This window comes from Equus caballus, chromosome 17 (genome assembly GCF_041296265.1).
Source record: "Equus caballus isolate H_3958 breed thoroughbred chromosome 17, TB-T2T, whole genome shotgun sequence".
In the NCBI taxonomy this organism is placed as follows: domain Eukaryota; kingdom Metazoa; phylum Chordata; class Mammalia; order Perissodactyla; family Equidae; genus Equus; species Equus caballus.
The window spans coordinates 58939078-58962846 of record NC_091700.1 but is presented as its reverse complement, the minus strand read 5'-3'; the positions used below and the strand labels follow the sequence as shown (position 1 = coordinate 58962846).

Below are 23769 nucleotides of genomic sequence, written 5' to 3'. Positions count from 1 at the left end.
CCTTTGAGAGAGATTCTCTCCATAGGCATGCATATGCTATTAAAAAGTGATAATAAGTAAAAAATTAAAACACTTTAGCAAAAATCATCAAAAATAACCAAAGCAAATCTTTATTTGTACACTATGTCTTCCATGGATTTTATGTCAAATGTTTTTGAAAGTAGAAAGCTTTTGTCGGTTCTCTTCCTCAAGATTTGTATTATAGAACTCTCCTCTTCTCTAAAACTAATAGTAATTTGAACTACAACTGTCACTAATGAGGCTATCACGTTTAAGACTTAAATGATATTCTACAGAAGCAAGTAAGCGTTTTTTTGGGGGGTTTTTTTTGTTTTTTTTTTGCTGAGGAAGATTGTCACAGCTAACATCTGTGCCAATCCTCCTCTATTTCGTATGTGGGAGACACCACCATAGCATGGCTTCATGAGTGGTGGGTGTGTCTGCACCCAGGATCTGAACCTGCAAATTCCTGGCCACTGAAGCAGAGTGAGGGAACTTAACCACTACACCACTGGGCTGGCCCTAATCTACACATTTTTTAATTCTCCATTATAATTCTACTTCTTTTCTCCTTTCTCTTCCTCTTATTTTTTCTCTCTAATGCTCTTGGCCTTTTATTTCTACACTTTTGTTTTATCCTCCCAACCTTTATTTCTCTTTGTTTTCCTTCCTTTCCTGCTCTCTTCCTTCCTTCCTTTCTTCCTTCTCTCCTTTCTTCCTGGCATTCATCTTGCCCTGTTTTTCTTGACTTCATGAAGATGTTCGCATTTTTTAGAATATTCTCTCAGGACTTCCACTGTGTTCTATCATAGTGACTCTTCAATATTGCCTCACATTATATTACCCATCCCTCATATTGTTAGTTCCCTGAAGAGAAATTCTATATGTTCACATGGGTATCATTAGAATCTTTTATTTTGTCTACCAAATAGAATATTCTCAATATATGTTCGTTGAAATGATGGATGATGAAATATAATAGAGCAAGCATTTGCAGATATCTCTATCACATAATACAAATATTATAATTATACCACATGCCCACAAAGAGGTAAGTGGAACTGGTTGATGGACTCTAAAGGGAGATGGACTTCAATTTAATATGTTGATGATGAAATCAAAAACATTGAGAAAAATAATTTGTTCCTTGTGGATGTTGAGACATTCTCTAGATGGTCACAGAGAGTATAGTATAGATGGGATATAAGCATTGACAACTTGGAACAGAGAGTTGGAACAGCTCTCTAGGACATGGGCTGATTTTTTATTCTATGCTACTGTGTTCTCCTTGAAAGGAGAGCCCAAGAAAAAGCCTTCTCCCTGAATAGTTTATTTGAGATTATAATCCCAGGATATGGGACTAAAGGTCAGATGTATTATGGAGTCGGCCATATCTTTTGGGCTGTTTCCTCAATCCCTCAAAACCTTCGAAAAAATTTCTATGGACTGTGTGCCTGAGTGAAGAAAAGGTGAAGAATTTATCCACGAGTCCTAATCTGTCCTGATTGAATGTTGCACTCAAGGGCATGAATTTCTAGGCAATTCTGCTATGCTTAAGCCTAGGGTTCCCTCAGGTCTCAGGCCCTCCATCTCAACTTCTGAATCTTGGACAGAATTCCAAGCTCTCAGGTTACACTTGCATTAAAATGGCCAATGCCTGTTTGAATTTGTCTCTGCTGCAGTGGCTATAGTAAGGGTTAAGACTGAGAGGACAAGAGGTGGTGCCCCAGAGGCAATCAATTCCCTCAAATATTGAGATTCGATACCTGCCTTCAGTGATCTCAGAGCAATTACTGAGTAGATTGGTTTGCTAATTATTTCACTTCTGCTTGAACTTTTTTTGTCTCTCTCATTTCCCATATATTCATAAACTATTATATCTATGGGGAAAAAATATGAATATGTTAGCTACAAATAGCCTACATTTGAACTCTGACTCTCTTCTTTATGAACTGGGTCCCCTTGGCAAGTCAATTTATTTTACTTAGCATGAAGGTAAATATCTCTAAAATGGAAAATAATAATAATCAACCGAATAGTATTGTTATGAGTAGCCAAAGAGACTAAGAGAACAAAGTGTCTGCCCCACAATCAGTGAGCAAGAAATGTCAGATTCTTTCTCTTCTCCCATCTTTCAGCCTATTTTCAGTTCCCACCTCCTCCACAAAATTCTAGCTTCTTGCCTTGAGAATTAATATTTCCCATTATCTCTTGTAAGACATAATTTATCACAGACTGCTCTAGGCTCTTTTTAACATTATCAGTATTCTTATGACAAACAATTGAAAACAAACAAGAAACCCCTTTCTGGTGATTCTGTTGTACACAACTCATTTAGACTTAATGTCCCTGAAGTAGAAACCATTGTTTTACCTCTAAAGCAGTAGACACAGTAACAGAAACTCTATAAATGCTCAATGACATTTCCTGAAGATGACTATTTTTGAGAGTGGCTGTATGTTTCAATGAGTATAAGCAAAGTAAAAACCTGAATTAAAAAATAATAATTTTTGTATGGCAAATTTAAGCAACAGAATTATAATAGACGGGAATTAGTGTAGTGTTTATGTTCACTTTCAGTGTTCACTGGAATGGATTGATCTATAAAATGTGCTTCATAAGACAAGTTAATATAAAATGTTTTAATAAAATTAAGCCTTTCAAAATAAGGTTGACACTTTCAGCACTACATGAAAGAGAGAATTTCTATACCTGTAGAATCATCTTGCATTGTGAATAAAAAAGTCAGCCATGTTGCTATTCCCCACAAATTACCTTGCTACCATTATTTTCTTCCGTCATTTGTAACAGTCTCTTTTTGTCATTTATTTCAAATTCTTAGAAATGCAAACTTTCTTTAATCGTTAACAATCTAAAATTTTAATGTGGCTACTCAGTGAGAAACCCATGCTTCTGGTTTCTTTTCACTGTTTTTTTCTTTCTCTTTTCAGATACAAAATAAAAAGCGAATTTGGAGAATTAAAAACAACAGCAACAACCATAGCAGCAACAAAATAACAATCAGATCCCCAGTTCTTCTCCTCACGATAAGCAAAGAAGAACACTTCTCTCTCTCTCTTTTTTAAATAGACTTTGAATTGTAGAGCAATTTTAATTTCACAGCAAAACTGAGCAGAAAGTACAGAGATTTCCCACCCCTGCCTCCACATGTGCATAGCCTTCCCATTAACAACATCCACCACCAGAGCGGTACATTTGTTACAATTGATGAACCTACGTTGACACATCGTATCACCCAAATTCCAAAGTTTACCTTAGTGTTTACTTTTGGTGTTGTACATTCTATGAGTTTTGGCAAATGTGTAATGACACATATCCGTTCTTACTGTATTATATGGAATACTTTCACTGACCCCTCTGAGCTCTGCCTATTTATCTCTCCCTCCCCCTAACTCCTGGCAACCACTGAAAGAATCTTTTTACTGTCTCCAGTTTTGCCTTTTCCAGAATGTTATGTAGTTGGAATCGCATGGTATGTAGTCTTTTCAGATTGGCTTCTTTCACCCAGTAATATGCATTTAAGTTTCCCCCATGTCTTTTCACGGTTTGATAGCTCATTTCTTTTTAGCGCTGAATAATATTCCATTGTCTGAATGTAGCACTGTTCATTTATCTATTCACCTACTGAGGGACATCTTGGTTGCTTTCAAGTTTGGGCAGTTATGAACAAAGCTGCTATAAACATTCATGTGCAGGTTTTCCTGTGCATATATATTTCCAACTATTTTGGGTAAATATTAATAAGCACTGTTCCTGAATTATATAGTAAGAATATGTTTAGTTTGCTAAGAAACTGCCAAACTCTTTCCAAGTGGCTCTACCATTTTGCACTCCCACCAGCAGTGAATGAGAAGTCCTGTTGCTCCACATCCTCTCCCCCATTTGGTGTCGTCAGTGTTCTTGATTTTGGCCATTCTAACGAGTGAACAAAGGTATCTCATTGCTGTTTTCATTTGCACTTCCCTGATAATAAGTCGTGTGGAGCATCTTTTCATGTGTGGATATGTAGATGTGTCATCTGAATATCTTTTTTGGTGAAGTGTCTGTTAAGCTCTTTAGCCCATTTTCTAACTAGGTTGTTTGTTTTCTTATTGCTGAGTTTTCAGGTTGGTTTGTTTTGTTTTGTTTTGTTTTTGTATATTTTGGATGATTCCTTCATCAGATACATGTTTTTCAAATATTTTCACCCATTCTGTGACTTGTATAATTTTTATTTCTTTCTCATGTCTATTTGCGTTAACCAGGACTTCCAGTAAGATGTTGAAAAACAGGGGTGAGAAGGGACATCCTTGCCTTTTTGCCTGATCTTAATGAGTTTCATACTATTACATATGATGTTACCTACAGATATTTTGTAGATAATCTTTATCAAGTTGAGAAATTTCCCCTTTGTTCCTGGTTTACTGAAAAATTTTATCACAAATGGGTGTTGGGCTTTTTTGAATTCTTTCGCTGCATAAATTGATATGATTATGTGATTTGAATGCTTCATTTTTCAGACCTGTTATATTTAAAAATAATGGACATCTCAAAGATAACATGCTACTATACAGGGAGTATAGAATATGGATTTAGAATGTAGACTTTTAGATTTTTTTTTTCCTTTTTTCTCCCCAAAGCACCCCCAGTACATAGTTGTATTTTCTTCGTTGTGGTTCCTTCCAGTTGTGGCATGCGGTATGCCACCTCAGCGTGGTTTGATGAGCAGTGCCATGTCCGCCCCCAGGACTCGAACCAACGAAACACTGGGCTGCCTGCAGTGGAGCACATGAACTTAACCACTCGGCCACGGGGCCAGGCCCCTTAGAATGTAGACTTTCAAACCAGAATGCGTGGATTTAGATCCTGGCATTGGCACTTACTATCTGTACAATTCTTGCTAAGTTACTTGATCTCACTAAGCCTCCGCTACCTGTCTGCGAAATGGGGACAGTAGAGTGCGAGTCTCATAAGATTGCAGTGAGACTAAATTATTTAATATACATGAAATAAGAGTGTTTGGCACTGATGTACACTATAAAACTGTGCTTTATTTTTCCTCCAGATGATAACGTAAACACCAGAAAGACTGGAACTTTTAACCTGTTTGTTCATTACTGTATCTACTGTGCCTAGAACAATGTCTGCCACTAGTTGCATTTGAATGTCACTAGTGAAATTAACCACTAAACGATAAAGATATGTGAAGATTGTAAACCAGAGCTCTAAGCTCACACTGATATTTTTATTCCATAAATAAAATCATTTTTTACAAAATTCATTCATTAGCAAACAAAGCTGCTGCTAGCACATATGGGCACCTTTGTGCAAATTAGATGAAAGGGAACTCCTTCCTTCAGCAGAAAGTAGTGCTGAGCCTGGGAATATGACTTGGTGAGAAAATTATTTCTGTTATCTGAGAACAACTTTCATACCCATGTCAGATCCTTCTCAACAGAGAAAGACCACTGAATATTGAAGGATATTGCTAAATCAAGGAGAGAGAGAGAAAAGATGGTTAACAGTTAATAAAATTAGTGTTTAAATTAGAATTAATAACCTTTTATTGATATTTTCAACTGCCACTTCTTGATTTCCTCCTTTAAGTAGATCATTTAAGGATAGAGACTAACAGAATAAAAGAGTCTGTATGTGTGTCTGTGTAGGTAGGTAAGTAGTTTGGCTAGTATGGGAGGGTAATACACCTGTTAAAAATGTATATACCCACTGCCTTTGAAATGAATATCATTGCTTAAAACAACAGCTTTAGGTAATTATTGTTTTTTCTTTAAGTGAGCAAATGTATCTCCCATTTCATAACATTGTCTGAAAATATTCAAGTTATAAATAAATTTGTAATATTAAAGTTTTTTACTGTGTTTATTTTCTTCTTGATTTAATTAGTTACTTTTCTAAGTGAAGTCCTACCTTTTTCTCCACTTCTGTTTCCCTCAACTCTAAAACTCAATGGGCGCTCTTAACCTGACCCATTTTCTTCCTACTCCATCTGCTTTCAAGAGTCTACCTCATTTTCTTTGACAACTAATTTCAACTTGTTATACGTTCAGCTATATTATATTTATTTCTTGATTATGAAAATTGCCAAACTTTTCTCCTTTATAAACTTATATTTTCCTACAATAAATATCATATTTTATCTACTATGATGGTTTACAGTGGTAATAATTGTAAATAATTGTAAATAATTATGTAGCATGCCCACTATATTTGTGATTTGAAAATGATAAAAACGTTGCTCCATCACTAATCCTAATGCCTGCCTAGAAAGTGTGCCGGAATTGAAAAAGAAACTGTAAATAAAGATTAAACATTTATTAGAGGCAATTTCATTAGAGTTAAGAGGCAGATGCATTAAGAAAAGCTGTTATGAGATGTTTGACCTGGTCACCTGTGAGAAATGAAGAAAGAGAAGATATTTGCTCACGCAGGTTTTATTGGCTAGAATAATTCTGACCATGACAACTTTTTGGCCTAAGGTTCTTGAACATTAAAAATTTAGCTGGTACATTTCTATTTTAATACTGTGAAACATTATGCTTATAAATATTATATATATATATATATGCTTACAAATAATTCTAGGTCAACTCTGTTTACATCCTGATGTAGCAAGAATGGAAGAGAATTAAAACAACCAAATCATAATTATATTATCCACCATATATGTTACGCATTTCTTCAAAAATATTTGTCAATCATCTATTATAACTAGAAGCAATGTGCTAGTTGCTGGGATGCAGAGAGAAACAAAACAAAGTATATTCACTTGAGAAATTCAGTTTCCAGGGAAGATTGATAATAAAGTACATATTTGCTCACTGTTGCGTTCAATAGATCTTTCAATTTTGGATTTAAAACTAAAATATAGGATAATAATAGCATGCATATGGGTGGAGAGAGGAAGTTAATACATTCTAAAGTCCTGTACTGTTCAGAAATAAGCTAACAATAATGATCAACTTTTTATTGAGAGAAACTTGATTATTAGCATGTCTACAAAACGCAGTAAAGAAAAATTTTAAAAATATTAAAGCAATAACAAAATATACAACTTCCAAGGGCCAGTCTTGCGGCCGAGTGGTTAAGTTTGTGCATTCCACTTTGGCTGCCTGGGTTTTGCCAGTTCAGATCCTGGGCATGGGCGTGGCAATGTTGGTCAGACCATGCTGAGGCAGCGTCCCACATAGCACAGCCAGAAGGACCTACAACTAAAATATACAACTATGCACTGGGGGGAAGCTTTGGGGAGAAGAAGAAGAAGAAAAAGAACAAAAGGAAGATTGGCAAGAGATGTTAGCTCAGGTGCCAATCTTTAGGCAAAAGCAAAAATTCCAATGTGGCAGAGAGAGCATAAATTTAATGAGAGAAAAAAACAAGCCAAAGAAAATAAGCCTTATGATTAAAAAAAAATGCAAGAAAAGCAAAAGAAATGTATATCACAAATACACACAAACATAGAGGCAAAATATAGTATAAATTAAGATAGTAGAAATAATTCCAAATATATCAATAATCGCAGACAGATTTACTATCCTTCCAGTGAAATAACTGAAACTGTAAATTTGGATTACATGAAATATAGGTATAAACTATAAGAGATACAAAACATGCAAAAAGTTTACAGTAAAGGTTGGAGGGAAATAACAACAACCAAAAGGAAACTTTAATATTACCAAATAGACTTTGGAGAAAAGAAAACTATTAATAGAGACAGAGATACAATAATCCTAAAATTATGTAATTTATAACATAAATTTAATTATATTATAAAACAACATTTATAAAACTATAAAGAGAAATTGACAAATCCATCTTGTACTAGGAAATATTCAGACAGTTCTCTCAGTAATTTATTGACGAAACAGAAAAAATAATTTTTAAGGAAAAAAGATTTTTTTAAATGCAGCAAGTAAGCTTATATTTGTTTATATTTGTAGAGCTGATATATAAGCTTAAATTCTATACATATAAAATATATATGTTAAGCTTAAATAACAAGCAACAATGCAAAGAGTACTCAAGCACAAATACAAAATGGCGTTTAGCATCTTAGAGATAATTTTCTCTCAATTAAATAACACAATTCATTTTTATAAAACAGAAAGAGAAAAACCACAACTTTTATAAAATAAAACACATACTTCAATATAACCAATGAGTCAGAGAAAAAAATGAAAATGGAAACTAGAAAATAATTAGAGCAGTTGGTAACAATATTATTACAAGTCAAAATTTGTAGGAAATAGCTAAAACATAGTTAGAGGAAATTTTGTAGTTTTAAGGGTTTGGAGAAATAAGGTAGAAACCAGAAAGTTATATTAACTCAAGAATTTGCAAAAATAGGCCAACTAAATCTTAAGAAAGTATAAAGAAGAAATTAATGCAGGCAAGAGAAGAGATTAAAGAAATATAAAACAAAAACACAATGAAAAGGATAAAGAATACCAAAAATTGGTTTATTGAAAAGCTTAAAATATTAGCAGAACTGATGAAATAATAACTGTGAGAAAGTAAACACTATTAAACACAGACCTAACCAAAGACAAGATGAAAATGACAATAATGAAAAGCTTATTGTTCAAAACTTTGTGAAATTAACACAAAGTGTGAAATGTGTGAATTACTAAAAACAGATAGATTCCCAAATGCTCTCATGAATAAGTGGAAAATATGAAAGTATTATAATAATTAAAGAAATTGAATTTCTAGTTTTAAATCTCCCTATGAAGAATTCATCACTCTCAACTGATTTATCTGTATATTCTATCAAAAATCCATGGGGCAATAATCCCAGTCATAGACAAAATTTTTGAGGAAATAGAAAAAGAGACAAAAAACTCAACTCATTTTAATGTAATGTATATAACAAAGTATAAAAGAATAACACAGAGAAGATAAATTATACTTCAATGTGCAAAAATTCTGATAAAGACATTAGGACAAATAATATAGCGATGTATTAAAAGAGAATCACCAAGAAAATCAGAAGACAAACACAAGACTGAGAGAGTATATTTGAAAAAAGACATACCTAGTAAAGGATTGTTATCCAAAACATACAAAGAACTCTTAAAACTCAACAAGAAGAAAAAGAACAACCTGATTAAAAAATGAGGAAAATACCTGAACAGACACCTCAACAAAGAATACGTACAGATGGCATGTAGTGTATGAGAAGACGTTCAACATCATATGTCATGAAGGAACTGCAAATTAAAACAGAGACCACTAAACACCTGTTAGAATGGCCCAAAGCCAGACAGCAACAACACTAAATTCTGAAGAGGATGCAGAGCAATAGAAAGTCTCATTCATTGTTGGTGGGAATGCAAAATACTACAGCTACTTTGCAAGACGGTTTGGCAGTTTCTTACAAAACTAAATATACTCTTACAATACGATCATTAATTGTGCTTGTTGGTATTTAACCAAAGGAATTGAAAATTTATATCCACAGAAAAACTTGCACAGGGATGTTTATAGCAGTTTTATTCATAATTGCCAAACTTGGAAGCAACCAACACGTCCTTCAGTAGGTGAATGGATAAATAAAATGTAGTACATCCAGATAATGGAATATTATTCAGTGCAAAAAAGAAATGAGCTTATAAAGCCATGAAAAGACAAGAAGGAACCTTCAGTGCATATTACTGAGTGAAAGAAGCCAATCTAAAAAGGCTACATACCTTGTGATTCTGACTATATGACATTCTGGAAAAGATAAAACTATGGAGACAGTAAAGAGATCAGCAGTTGCCAGGGGTTGGGAGTAGGGGAGGCAGAGATAAATAGGTGAAGCTTAGAGGATTTTGAGGGCAGTGAAAATACTCTGTATAATACAGAGTATAACACAGACATAAAACAGTCATGATGGATACATGTCATTACACATTTGTCCAAACCCCTAGCATGTACAACATCAAGAGTGGACAGTAATGTAAACTGCAGACTTTGGGTGACGATGATGTGTCAATGTAGGTTCATCTATTGCAAACGTACCACTGGTGAGGATTATTGATGGAAGGAGGGGGTTGCTGTGTGTGTTTGTGGATCCTGGGGGTCTATGGGACTCTGTACCTTCTGCTCAAATGTGCTGTGAACCTAAAACTGCTCTAAAAAGTAAAGTGTACTAAAAATTAAAAAGAGAGAAAGAGAACAGGACTGTAACAGCCAAAAGGACCTTAGATAAAAACTAAAGAAAGCTGAATAAGTATAGATTTTCCTTAGTAAAAGTGTACCAATATTAACTCACTAATTATAATAAATGTACCACTATAATACAGGAGGTTAATAACAGGAGAAATTAAATAATTTAATCCTCACAATAATCTTCACAGATAGATATTATTATATATTCCCACCCAACATATACAGAAACTGAGGGATAAAGGCTGTTATTTGCTCAACGTTACAGGGCTAATTTGGTGTGACAGCCAAGATTTGAATCAAAGCATTTAGCTTAAAAACAAAGATAAAAATGAAAACATAAAATGAAATGAAAAATAAAAAATTAAATGTTACAAACTAGCAGAAGTATTTTAATAGGTAAAACCAAAAAAAAATTTAACGTTCAAAGTAAAGAACAAATTAGGAAAAACATAACCCAATACAAAATTTGGAAGACTATATGAGAAGAATTCATGTCACGGAAAATATGAATGCTTAATACACATACGAAAATACTCTAAAAGTCAACATTTCCTGTGGGAGAGTTAAAATTTTTTCACTATAAACATTTTTAACAGAAATTTATGTGACTGGAAAAGATTTTTACATGATACTGAATTCTACCAGTACATGTTAATAATACATTGTATTTTTTCCTTAGCATTTTCCTTATGATTCTATCAACAAGTTTATCAATAATAGTTATCACTACTGCTTTAGTTGCTTCTCTCCTATTTTGTCCATGAGTTTTGTTAGGGCCAAGCTCTGGGGTGTTTTCTTTATTTGGTGAGGAAGATTAGCCCTGCGTTAACATCTATTGCCAATCTTCCTATTTTTCCTTGAGGAAGATTGTCACTGAGCTAATATCAATGGCAATCTTCTTCTATTTTGTACGTGGGATGCCACCACAGCGTGGCTCGATGAGTAGCATGTAGGTCCACACCCGGGATCCAAACCCAGGAACCCCAGGCTGCTGAAGCAGAGTGTGTGAACTTAACCACTACATCAGTGGCCTGTCCTGCAAAGATTCTATTTTTAACTTAAATATCTGCATACCTCAAGGTGTGAAATGTTTTTACAAATAAATGTCTGCTAAATGGAGAAAATAAATGCTATTTTTCTTCCTATCTTTTGTGGAACATTCATGTTTATAGTGGTGTCAGCATAGTTGGCACTCATCATATATTCTTTATTTTATCCACATGCAATTTATTGCTTTTTTCTCCTATTATCACGCTAATGTCTTCCAATAGCTTATTTCACCAAAATTTATATGATTTCAGTAGTATACCTATATATCTATTTTGAATTAGTATGAACCATTTGAAGAACTTTCATGTGGGTTATATCATCTAATTTACAAAAAAAGAGCAAGATAATTAATAGCCCAGTTTAATGAAAGAAATATGAGATGAAGAAACAGTAAGAGAGAGACTAAACAGTATCCATGTTTATATAGATTGTAAATGGCAAAGCCGTACTCTCAATCCAGAACTTCCAATCCATTGTCCTTTCTATTATAAATAGCTGCCTATTTCTGTTGTACTCTCTAACGTGGAAGTTTTAGGGTATTGAATAACTGAAGGTTCTTTAGTAAATGATATGATGGAAACATCATCTATTATAATCCTATTTTTCATTCATCTATAAATAAGTGAACTGGAGAAATCATTGAAGAATTGCATCAAATCTTCAATTTGGGAAGAAAGGTGCTTCAAAAACATTTCTGAGGCTTATAAATATAAAATCAAGAGGATCCAACCCTGCTTTGAAAATGTTAAGTCCATTAAGCATCTGAGGAAGTTTTATATACATACAATATTTCACAATGTAACATTCTACAAGATACTGCAGGAGATCATTTATTCAAATGTAGAAGAAACAATGCCATGGAGGACACAAAAAATTTTGAGACAGAGCTGCCAGCTGGGGAGCGATTGCATTTTGGCAGATGAGTAGATTAACAGATTTTAGCAGATTTGTCCCAAGTAATTGCTCTCAAAACAACCTTTCTATTTTTAGAATTTTTAGGTACACATGTGTAAAATAGTGAATATTAAAATTAATATTTATATTGTTTCAAATAAATAACATTCCAATGTTCATTATTTTTTATTAGTAATTAAGAATATTGAATTATATTTCATGAAATTGGTGCCATCCAAATCCTTAAACATTCTGGGGGAAAAAATGGTAGCTACTGTGACTGCATGATGTCCTTCAATACCTATGGTTCTGTAATCTTGTAAAATACCATCTACTAGCTTTCATTGATTCAAATTAAATTCATCTACCTAAGTAAATAATCATTTACTTACACAAAAACCAAAAAAACTAAAAACTATACATAAAAAAATAAGATTATGTTCTCTAACTTATGAAGTTTGCAATGTGTTTTCTCTCTGAAATTCAAGCATCATTCTGGCTCCAAGAAATAAAACTGGGATTGAGCATTGGCAAAATCTTTGAGTAATTAAAAGAGACATTTATTTTTTCTGTACACAAAAGGGCCTTTTTGAAATAAGATGGTTTCAGATTACGGGCTTCATATTTTTCAGGGCTTTTCGGGTCTTCCTATAGACATGTCCTGGTCTTCCCGCTCTCACTGTGCAATTTCCTAAAAGTCTTCTAACCGGAGATTTAATGTTTATATTTAACAAACGATTTAATCTCAATGTCTTCTTTAGCCTTGAACATAGATAAGGAAAATAAAGCCTTTAATATAATTTTATTTCCTAAGTCCATGCAGCTAAAACCAAATTCCTTTTTGTGATACCATCACATTTTTCTTAGCTTGGTTACACATGAAGCTTTACGTTATGTAATGTGGTGGTGGAAGGAGTTTTGTTTGTTACTATTTTTGAATTTTCATTATTTTATATTCATGTGTATGATTTTTCCCTGCCTGCAGAGTGAGTGATGAGAAAGAAAAATAATCCCCAAACCCATTAACACTGTGATCTCTGGCACCATATGTTTCACAGTAATTTTGTGCCCATTCTTTTGGGTATTTGGTGCGAGATTATTGAACAGATTGGGAGAAGGAGGAACACCAACTTCTGACGGGTGAACAGATTGAAAAGGCAAAGATTGAAAGCAGGGGTCAAGTTTGTGGCTATAGTTATGAGTCTCTTTCATCACATTAAAATTTACTCTATATCAAAAACGAATAAAATGTTTGTTCATATATCAGAATTAGAACGCACAAAGTGACTTAGGTGCCCAAGCTAGCTTTAGGTTGTAGGTCCTTATAGAGATCATTTTATATCAATATTATTTGTATTTCAAATTTGACTTTCAACAGCCAGATGAAAAATATACAAAAAATTCTAAAACTTTCATGCGTGGAAGTGAGAGCTTATTACCATTAAAAAGAGGAGGTAAATTTGAGATTGAGATATTTGAGATTACTTTATAGTTTACTAAAATCTTAAGAATATGAGATAACAAATGTTAACATCATCAAGATTTTGGAAGACAATTATATCAGGAATTTTCATGAAATACATTATAACAGAAACTTAAGAGTGTCTCTTCAAATATTAATTATAAGGTAACATTTATTTTTAAACCACATATATATGCACATGTATATACGTGAGTGTGTTTGAAGAGTTATTTTGATAGGGGTTTTTATTCTCTTTGTTAACAAAGCAATCACAGATTTTTTTCCTGAGAACCATGCAATTAATCCTGAATAAGAGCCTATATGTTTAATTACTTTTTTGTAGTGGTGGGCCATACCACCTGGTCCCATAGCATGATGCTGAAATCAGAAATGCCTCTTCATAACATATGCCTGTGAAGAATGAATATCTGAAATGAGCTTAATAAAAGTACTGCCAAACAAATGACACTGGAATTTAATAGGCAAACAAGTTAAACAGACAAAGGAGACTTTATCCAAAACTATTAAAACTATTGCAATAAAGGAGAGAAACTGAAATCAACTCTGGTGAAGCAAAAGTTGGGAGGATTTTCTTTCAGCTTTACTGAGGTATAATTGACAAAAATTGTATATATTTAATGTGCACAATGTGATGATTTGATATATGTAAACATTGTGAAATGATTACCACACTCAGGCTAGTTAATGCATTTATCACTTAACATAGTTACTTTTTTTTGGTGAGAAAAATTAAGATCTACTCTCAGAAAATTTCAAGCATACAGTACAGCATTATCAACAATAGTCATCACACCGTACATGAGATCTCCAGAATTTATTCATCTTATAACTAAAACTGTACACCCTCTGCATCTCCTGGAGCCCCAGCTGCTGTAAACCACTATTCTATTCTCTGCTTCTGTGAGTTTGTTTTTTTTTCAGATTTCACATATAAATGAGATCATGCAGTACTTGTCTTCACTTAGCATGATGTTCTTCAGATTTCTCCATGGTGTCACAAAGAACAGGATTTTCCTTCTTTTTTATGGCTGAATAATATTCCATTGTATAAGAAGGTTTTTAAAAGCTGGGATGAACTAATGGACAAGTACTAAATTAGGCCATGTGTGTTTGCTAATTGTCACTTACTGAAGTAAGGCTCCGACCTCTCCAATTGAGACTGGGAGATGGAGGCCTTATCTACTTCAGTGACTACATTTCAAAGGAGTCTCTCCCAGGTCCTTGAGAATAACATTCCTGGGTTGCAAAACCTGTCAGGGGCTGCGAAAAGATTTACATCTCAAAGGGGCAGAGAAAGAATGAACAATTACAAGTTTCCTAGAGTGAATGCTCCTACAGAAAGAGAGGTCAGGGGCCTAGAGTCAGGAGAAAACGTGTGTAAAGCTTAGCCAAGCTGAGGAAAACCGAAGGCTGTTTTGGAACTGAAAGCTAAGTTGAAAAGTATGCTGAAGTTCTTGGGTAAAGGGTCCTAAGTTAATAAGAATAAAATGGGGGCCGGCCCCATGGCCGAGTGGTTAAGTTCGCATTCTGCTGCCATGGCCCAGGGTTCGGATCCTGGGCGCGGACATGGCACTGCTCGTCAGGCCACGTTGAGGCGGCGTCCCATATGCCACAACTAGAAGGACCTGCAACTAAGATATACAACTACGTACCAGGGGGGATTTGGGGAGATAAAGCACACACACAAAAAAAGATTGGCCACAGTTGTTAGCCTAGGTGCCACTCTTTAAAATAAATAAATAAATAAATAAAAAATAAAAAGTTACATAAAGCAAGGAAGATTTAAAAAAAAAAAAGAATAAAATGAAAATTAAAAAGGAACAGGAAAAAGAGCAGGCAATGGAAGATTGTTACAATAAATTTCAAAAATTACAATTTCGAGTATATATCTATACACTCTTAAATAGCACATTAATATTGATGGGACAAACCTGTTTAGAAGCTCTAATTGTAATGGACAAAATATAAATACTCATAAATAGAATCTTAAAAATAAGCTTTATCCTCCAATTCTTAAGCTTTAAACATGGGAAAGTAATTAATACCCTGGACATTTTTTAGTATTTCTGTTTCCAGAATTTTGGCTTCATATACAAAAAAATTAGAATTCTCAACTTCTTACTGACATAGAATATAGGAAGAGAAATTGGTACTCTAGAGTCAACAAATTATATAAATAGATAAACTCTAAATTAGAAATTCAGAGTTAGTCACACATATTTATACAATTATCAAACCTCAAACTCCATGTTACCTTGAATTTTGACTGGGGATTTCTGGGCAAAAAATGCTTTATCCAGTTAATTGGGCAATGAACTAACATGGTTGCCAAATTATATTAGGCAATTTTACAGTACTCAAAGGGCAATTTAAAATTTCACTGCTTAAACTGATTTATAGAGTATAACTAAAAAGTAATAGCCTATGCTTTATAAGATCTCTTTATCATATCATTGACTTTCATAAATCAGACAATTTTGAATGTAGACATATTCAAGTGATTATAACTTGTAGAAGTATATATGTGTATAACATCATATTTTTGTCTACATATATCTATAAAATTGATTCAAAAGGCATGGTTACATATTTCCACAAAAGAAAAAAAAACGTTTTAACAAATATAAGGGACTAAAATTTTAAGTACTCAAATATAATAGTTGTATTTTATTGACGTAAATGTTTGATGCTGAATCCTGCTTTGCCCAGGATTGCCTTAGCCTACCTTCCCTATAAAAGAAAACTGAGCAAACACCTGTGTGTATAGGAGTGGAGAGAGGGCATCTCAGGAAAGGAGAAGTTAGAGGAAGAGGGCAGAAAAACAGCAAAAAAGGAGCACATGTTGCAGCATCACAATGACACAGATGATTATTTAGTCATGCAAAATGTCACCAAGGAAGACTTGAAATAACAAGTCTCAAGAAGTCCCTTGTGGGTGGGTAAAGGGAAGAGGTCAATCAATTTGTCTGCAGGCTTCTTTCTGCTTCCTACTTCTCAGGGAATAAAGTTCATCCACATGGCACTGCCCCCCAACTTCTGGATATACGACTTCTGTTTCAGAGCTAATCCAGTTTGGCCAGTGCTAAGACATAGTGAGGGGTCTCTTCTCAGTTGGCATTGATAGTAGAACTCCTTGGACTGTGGTTCCCTGTGGTCCAGTGACCAAGAACTGAAAACACAAGTTATGCTCCCCATTCCAATGCTTACTACATTCCATATATAGTGATGGAAGAATAGTGGCAATAACCATTGTTGGGAAAGGAAATACGGAGACCCACAGCAGTTACTCTTCTAGAGCAACAAGTAAATGCCTCTGAACAGACATTAAGAACTACTTGCTCTGGCAATGAGAAAAGTTAATTTGAGGACTCAAATTTTGCTCTCTAGAAACATGAAGCTATCTTGCCCATTCTTCTCTTGTCTGTGACCTGTTTTATGTGGAGTTGTTCAAAATTATATTCAAGAAAGGGAAAAGAATGAAGATACGGATGAGAGCTAGGAATGTCTGTCATTACCATTCCTGCTTCTACTTTTGCTTCCCTGAAGTCTTTTTCCTTATAGGAGCCACAGTAATCTCTTAATATATATTGTATACTGGCGTTCATGTAAATAAATCAAGCTCTTTCAATGGTTTCTCATTGCCCATTCAATAAAATTTTCCTTCTTCCTTTCTTTCCTTCTTTTCTTTCTATCCTTCTTTCTTCCTTCCCTCTCTCTCACCAGCCCATCTTGGTTTTACCACAACCTACCCAGCTCTTTACAGTCTGAGGGACAAGGCCTATAATGTTCATAGAGAAATGAGTAACGTTTAAATAGATTAGCTAAGGTAGGATAGTGAAAAACTGTAGGAAAAAAACACTGATACCGTCATACTAAAGATATTCAAATTGAAATTATTGGAAACAGTGAACACACCAAACAAGGCACACTTTTAATTTAATTTTAACCTGCAGGCTGCCTTTCTAAAACTCTCCTCATGCTACTTTCTGTCATTTACCAACATCTAGTAGCTTACATTCCTTTAGTACCTTTCACCCTCGGGGCTATTTTCTGTCTAGGGGCCACTGCTTTTCTTCTTTGTGTCTAATTTCTCTTTCTCTACCTGCTGCTCCTGCACAGTTGATTGCTTCTCATCTTTCAGGACTCAGCTTGAATTTTATTCCTACAAAGACGTCTTCTCTAAGCATCTTAGCTAACAAGAAACCCTGTCCTAATTCTCCATTACCAAATTGTGTTACTTTTTTCCAGGGCAATAACTATGATTATGAAACTTTTTTAAATGTTTTCCTAATCTCCTGTTATTTAGAACTTTTACTCTGAGAACATTTCATTCAAATTAAGAAAATTTTGAACACACACAAATGTTAATATATGTTAATATGTAAACATTAAAAAGAAATATTAAAGAATAAATTCGGGGCCGGCTCCATGGCTGAGTGGCTAAGTTCACGCGCTCGGCTGCAGCGGCCCAGGGTTTGGATCCTGAGCGCGGACATGGCACTGCTCATCAGGCCACGTTGAGGCAGCGTCCCACATCCCACAACTAGAAGGACCTGCAACTAAGATATACAACTGTGTACGGGGGTGGTTTGGGGAGATAAAGCAGAAAAAAAAAATTGAAAAAAAAAAGAATAAATTCTATCTTTTCTGATGAGATATGATTCATGGAGTTTATATCTGTCTATGTATCTAGCACATATAGTTAGCAATATTCTGAACTGTAGGTGAAAACTATGAACACGAAGGAACTGGAGACAAAAGACTTTGTTTCTTTGTTTTTTGGTTTTGTCTTATTTTCCCCCCACATAACAGGGAGAACTTTGATTATTCTATTTTTCAATATAGACAAATACTACATACACAGCATTTATAATCTGAATTATATAATCTAAATGTCACAGCTTTTACACTTCAAAATATTTAAAATTTTCCTGGGCACCTAATTGAAGCACCAGTGACTCTTTTTGGTTGTGGAACTAAAATAAGACATGTGAGGAATTTATTTATGTAAGAGTATGATGTGATTTTGCTAAAAAATCTGTCCTTGGAAAATACAGCCAAACTCAATATTTTTGAAAGTCAAGGTCATTTTAAGTGGTCACTTGTCCACTTAAATGTCAATATGAATTTACACTCATGAATTACTATTCCAAAAATAATTAACACATCACTCTATAAATAAGTTTGTTTAGTCTCAAAAGATTTTCATCAGTTTTCCCTTTCCTCACTGAGTTTCTAGACAATAGAGTCTCGGGCTCTCTCCTCCACTATTTATGTGTAACTTGTGTTTATAAAGTCATAGTGGTTTAGTCTGCCATTTACGTGTGGAGTTCAAAATCATCCTCTTCTTACCAAGTCTTTTGCAATGTAAATCCCTGTACTCCCAATGATTTTATAAAACGTAACATCCTGAACATTTTCCCCATAATATGAATATCCACTCTGTGATGATTCGCCACTGATATCCTCATATTCTCCTCCAATGTACGTATACAGGATTCTCTCTGATAATTTGTTAAAGATTGAGTGTGACTTTGAATTAAACTCCCTGCTCATTTGTACATTACGGTAGTGTTTACATCATGAAGGCGAACATTTAAGAATGAATTGTATTCAACCCGCAGATTCAGGCTCAGAATTATGATCAACATCTGTGTCAATCTGCTTCTATGCATAGAGAAAAAACTCGACTCCCTGAACATCTTTTATGACTCAAGATAAGTTAATTTTAGGATTTATATAATTTCAGGTATATGTTATCCTACACAATTATGAACTTTGCACAAGCTTTACATTTGTGAGTTTCAAAACTGATCTAGTATTTCCAAACGATTATAGTTTTACAGTTCTTTTTAATGTGACCTTATTTTTGGCTAGAAATACCCCCTTTACTTTTTTCTTAAAATCTGAAAATCTTTGCCAAATAGGCAATTTATATATGTTATGTATTTACGTCTGTATTCATTCTTAATGATTAAATAATTATACGCTACACTTATTTTTATAGACATAAATATACAACCATTACAAAATTTGTAGAAATCAATGAGTATAGACAATTTTTCAGCCTATCTACAATCAGTAAAATCATCACTTCATCTTGTCAAATTCACTTGATTTAATTACTTATTTTCAGAACTAAAATGTCAATTTCTCCAAAATTTTACAGCCAGTAATTTTAAATATGAGACTTAGTCTAAGATTAATTAAATTATTTTAGTGTAGCCACTCATAAGTGAGCCCTACCCTTTCACACTTATCTACATCTTTTTGCATGTAGATTGCTATGCCAAGAACGTGTTGATCTAGGCAGCGTTGATTCATTTTGACATGTTTGCAAACACCAAACTCAACTTCCAGATGCAGTTAGAAAAGATGATCTGTGAAATCTTCCCTAATCTTTCAGACTCCTCTGCAATATAATAGAACTCTTACACGATCACATTCTTAATTTTTTGATACTGTGGTCATTTTTCATTGCTGTAGATTTTTTTTTTCTGTTAAAATATTTATTTGTAGATATGCTGACAAAATGCAGATCTTAGGGCATATCTACTAACTATACGATAATAAGTAAATGATATTTTCTGTAATATATCTATGTCAAAATATACTTTATCCCTTAAAATGGATGAAAAATCAAACAATAATTCCTTCTGCATCTTGTCTATTTCAATGAGCGTGTATATTGATGGAATTCAGTTTAGAGTAATTAATATATTTTAAGTATGTGAACTATACAGTGTAAATCATAATTTATTATTTGGTTATGGTTATTATTGTTATCATTGTTATTATATGTCTAGCTCTTCAGTTACTTTCCTTGAATAAAATAAAAAATAAATCAATTTCTCCTGAGAATTTTTATGGTCCCTAAAGAATTCCCATTTGGAATACGATCAAGATGTCTTCCCAAGGTCTTTTAGAGCTAAAAACTTTAATGTTGTCATTAGGACATTAGACTATATTTCTCTTACTTCAATCTCTTTATAAAGTATTTATTAATTAGAAATAAAATACTGGGCAGACACATTTTCCTTCAGCACAGTGAAGATGTTAAACTGTCTTCTGCATGTATTATTGATGATGACTGGCACAACCTTAGTCTGTTTTCCAATTCTGCAAATTGTAAGTTGAATCTAGTCCAGTCTCTCAATTGCTTCCTTCTATACTTTCTTTTAGATATATATTACTGCTTCAAAATCGATCCTACATGCCTTATATCAAATTTATGCATTTATTATAAATTCTTTTTCTCTTCGTCTTGTGGTCTATGAGAATACCTGAGAATCATCCTTCAACTCACATATTCTCTTTTCAACTATAGTCAGGGAAAAGTTTATCTCATCATGGAGATTTAGTTTCCGGGGCTCTACTTTTCATTCCAAACTTGCTAATTTTTTAATTTGAAAAATATACCTCTTCTTTTTTCATGTCTATTTATCTTTGTTTTATAGTATATTGCTAATTGTAAAGGAAGATATTCTTTTATTAATCACTGAGATAACTGTGTGATTACCAAACCACACATACAAAAGTCAAAAATCTTAAATAGGATCCAACTTTATTAATAATTTAAAGGATACAGGTAATTATGGGGTATCTCAGGTCTTTCCTGTTACATTACAATACATCTGGTCAAGATATATGATGCATGTGGTACATCCTTGACACAAAGAAAGGAAGTTATTTCAGTTATAAAGCAACTCCAATTTATATTCTGAAAATCACGTAAGTAGAACCAGTGTTTTAAGCTGCTTCCTCAGACTGTCAATTCTAGATTTGTAGACTATAAACAACCTAGATTGAAAAAGTGAATCCTGCTGAAAACATTTAATAGAAACTTCTTCGTCTATTAAGGAGATGTGGTCAGATATTTTGTTTTTTGGTTTTCCTGTCCCCAGGGGATTGGGACGGAGGGAGGGGCAATGGGAGCTAACCCCCCATTCCCAGTTACATTTAGCCTCCTAAACATGCTGTTATAAAGTCTCTGTCAGAGTTTTTTATAAAATCAGTTTCACTAGAAGTTAACATATATTTATAGTTAGAGGGTTTTTGGGATTTTGTTTTTAGAATTAGATTTATTCATCTGCTTTGGAAATTTGGTTGTTGTCCCAATTTGACTATGATGATTTTTTTTTCCTTTTTCTTTTTCTTTTTCTTGCTGTCTCCCTTTGTGCTGTTTCTTCTCTGTCTAGTGCTTGTGTCCATATCTTTCCATCTCATTAGTTTTCAGCTTGATAAAGGACATTTTGTGGCACTTTTAACTATGGAAGAATCCAGTTGACTATTTCTGTTCCCAAACCACCTGCATTCACTGTTTTGTGCTTTGGCTTGATTTCTAACATGCTAATTATTTTTTAATCAATATATGTATTTTTTTTAAATCTCTTATTCATGAATTTTATCTATCACAAATATATACTTCGAGTAGAAGAGACACATCAAAGCAAGAAATTATAGAGTCAACAATGCAAAAATTGTTTATTTTTAATTTAATTTGTATAATTAAGCAAAATCACTTACAATTTACATCTGACTTACCATGGTGGAAATTGCTGACAATACCAATACTTGGAAAACATAACTGAGCTATTTACCATAATTTAAAAATTAAAAACATAATATGTAATACTCTGATTTTTCCAATATATATTGATTTCAGTATTTAACATTTAGTATTATATTTTAATTAAATCCTAGATCACAAAAACAATTCATCTTATCAAAACTGAAATGAGGACACCTCAAAATTTATCAAGAGATGGGTATGTATTCACTTATAGGAAATAGTAAATTTTGGATAAATATATGATGTGCTAGAGATTATGGCAAGAATATACAGATCAAAGGTCCTGGGTAATTGGGATCAGTTTTTCAAAGAACAACTTTTTATCAACTTTATTCAAGGTAGTTTGAATTAGTTGAATAGAAAACATTACAAACACATAATTATTATCGCAATAAAATAGCCATTAGTATTTGGTGTTCTTATTTATTGAGTGCTTACTATGTGCCAGGTGCTAAGTGCTTTATACCTTACCTACATTTATTACACTCAAACAACACTCAAAAACGTTAGGAGTTATTTGTGACCCATTTTCCAAATTAGAAAATCAAGAATTGGAGTAGTGTGGCGTAAGTCATAAGTGGCAAGGCTGAATTCAAAACTAAACCCCTAGCCACTGGCTACAGCATCTTTTTAATGACATTTAATGATCCTCTTCTATGTGTTTTGAAAACTTTAGGTAGTTCTGGAATGATTCCTAAATTTAAGACATTCCATGCAATAATTCTTGATACATGAATTTAAGTATAAATTTATAAGTCCCTTTTGTTTTCAAAGGTTGGCACCTGAGCTAACATCTGTTGCCAATCTTGTTTTTGATTTTTTTCTTCTTCTTTTCCCCAAAGCCCCCCAATACATAGTTGTGGATTCTAGTTGTGAGCGCCTCTGGTTGTGCTATGTGGGACACCGCCTCAGCATGGCCTGACCAACAGTGCCAAGTCCTCACCCAGGATACGAACCAGCAAAATCCTGGGCTGCCAGAGCACAGCAGACGAACTTAACCACTCGGCCACGGGGCAGGCCCCATAAGTTCATTTTTCAAGTGTTTAATTTATCATAGTGAACAATATAAGAGCAAGTTTAATTGAGACACAGTTGTGTTTAAAATATCTCCTTTGTGTTTATGACAGAAAAATATCCACTATATACCAACGCATCCATTTTAATTGCGTCTCCACATAGAAACAGAAAATAAAGAAGGCAGAAAACTCAAACCCAGCTCTGCTATTTCTTAAGACTAAAGAATAATAACTGGTAATAATACACTTGTTCTTGAAATTTCAAATTGTACTGAAGCAAATTTCAGGTGCATTGCTGATAACATGGTAAGATGTAACTCTTGAAATATGATTACAGGCCTGAATTGAATATCTTCTAAAAAATGGTTAAAAATCTGGAAAAGATTAAAAGTAACATTAGCTAACAAGCTTATGTAGCAATGTGAAAAACAAAGCTGTTCCTCTTATGTCTGTACCATATTTTTCTCTTCTCACCTTATTTGCAGCCTTAGTGAAGAGATGAAAAATAAATAAATAGTAGTTAATTAATAAGAATTAAAAATTTTTCACTATCTATATTCTATTATGTAATTAAGACTACAATT

The 23769-nt window shown here is 33.6% G+C and overlaps 1 long non-coding RNA gene across 1 annotated transcript in view; it reads left to right on the top strand.

Annotated features, from left to right (window-relative positions):
- LOC138918467 (uncharacterized) overlaps positions 1-23380 on the top strand; it is a 115155-nt gene extending 91775 nt beyond the window's left edge. The window contains exons 5-7 of the long non-coding RNA XR_011427870.1: positions 2952-3953; positions 22301-22365; positions 23012-23380. This is a non-coding gene — a long non-coding RNA (uncharacterized lncRNA). The remainder of the gene's footprint in view (positions 1-2951; positions 3954-22300; positions 22366-23011) is intronic.
- The last annotated feature ends 389 nt before the right edge of the window (positions 23381-23769 follow it).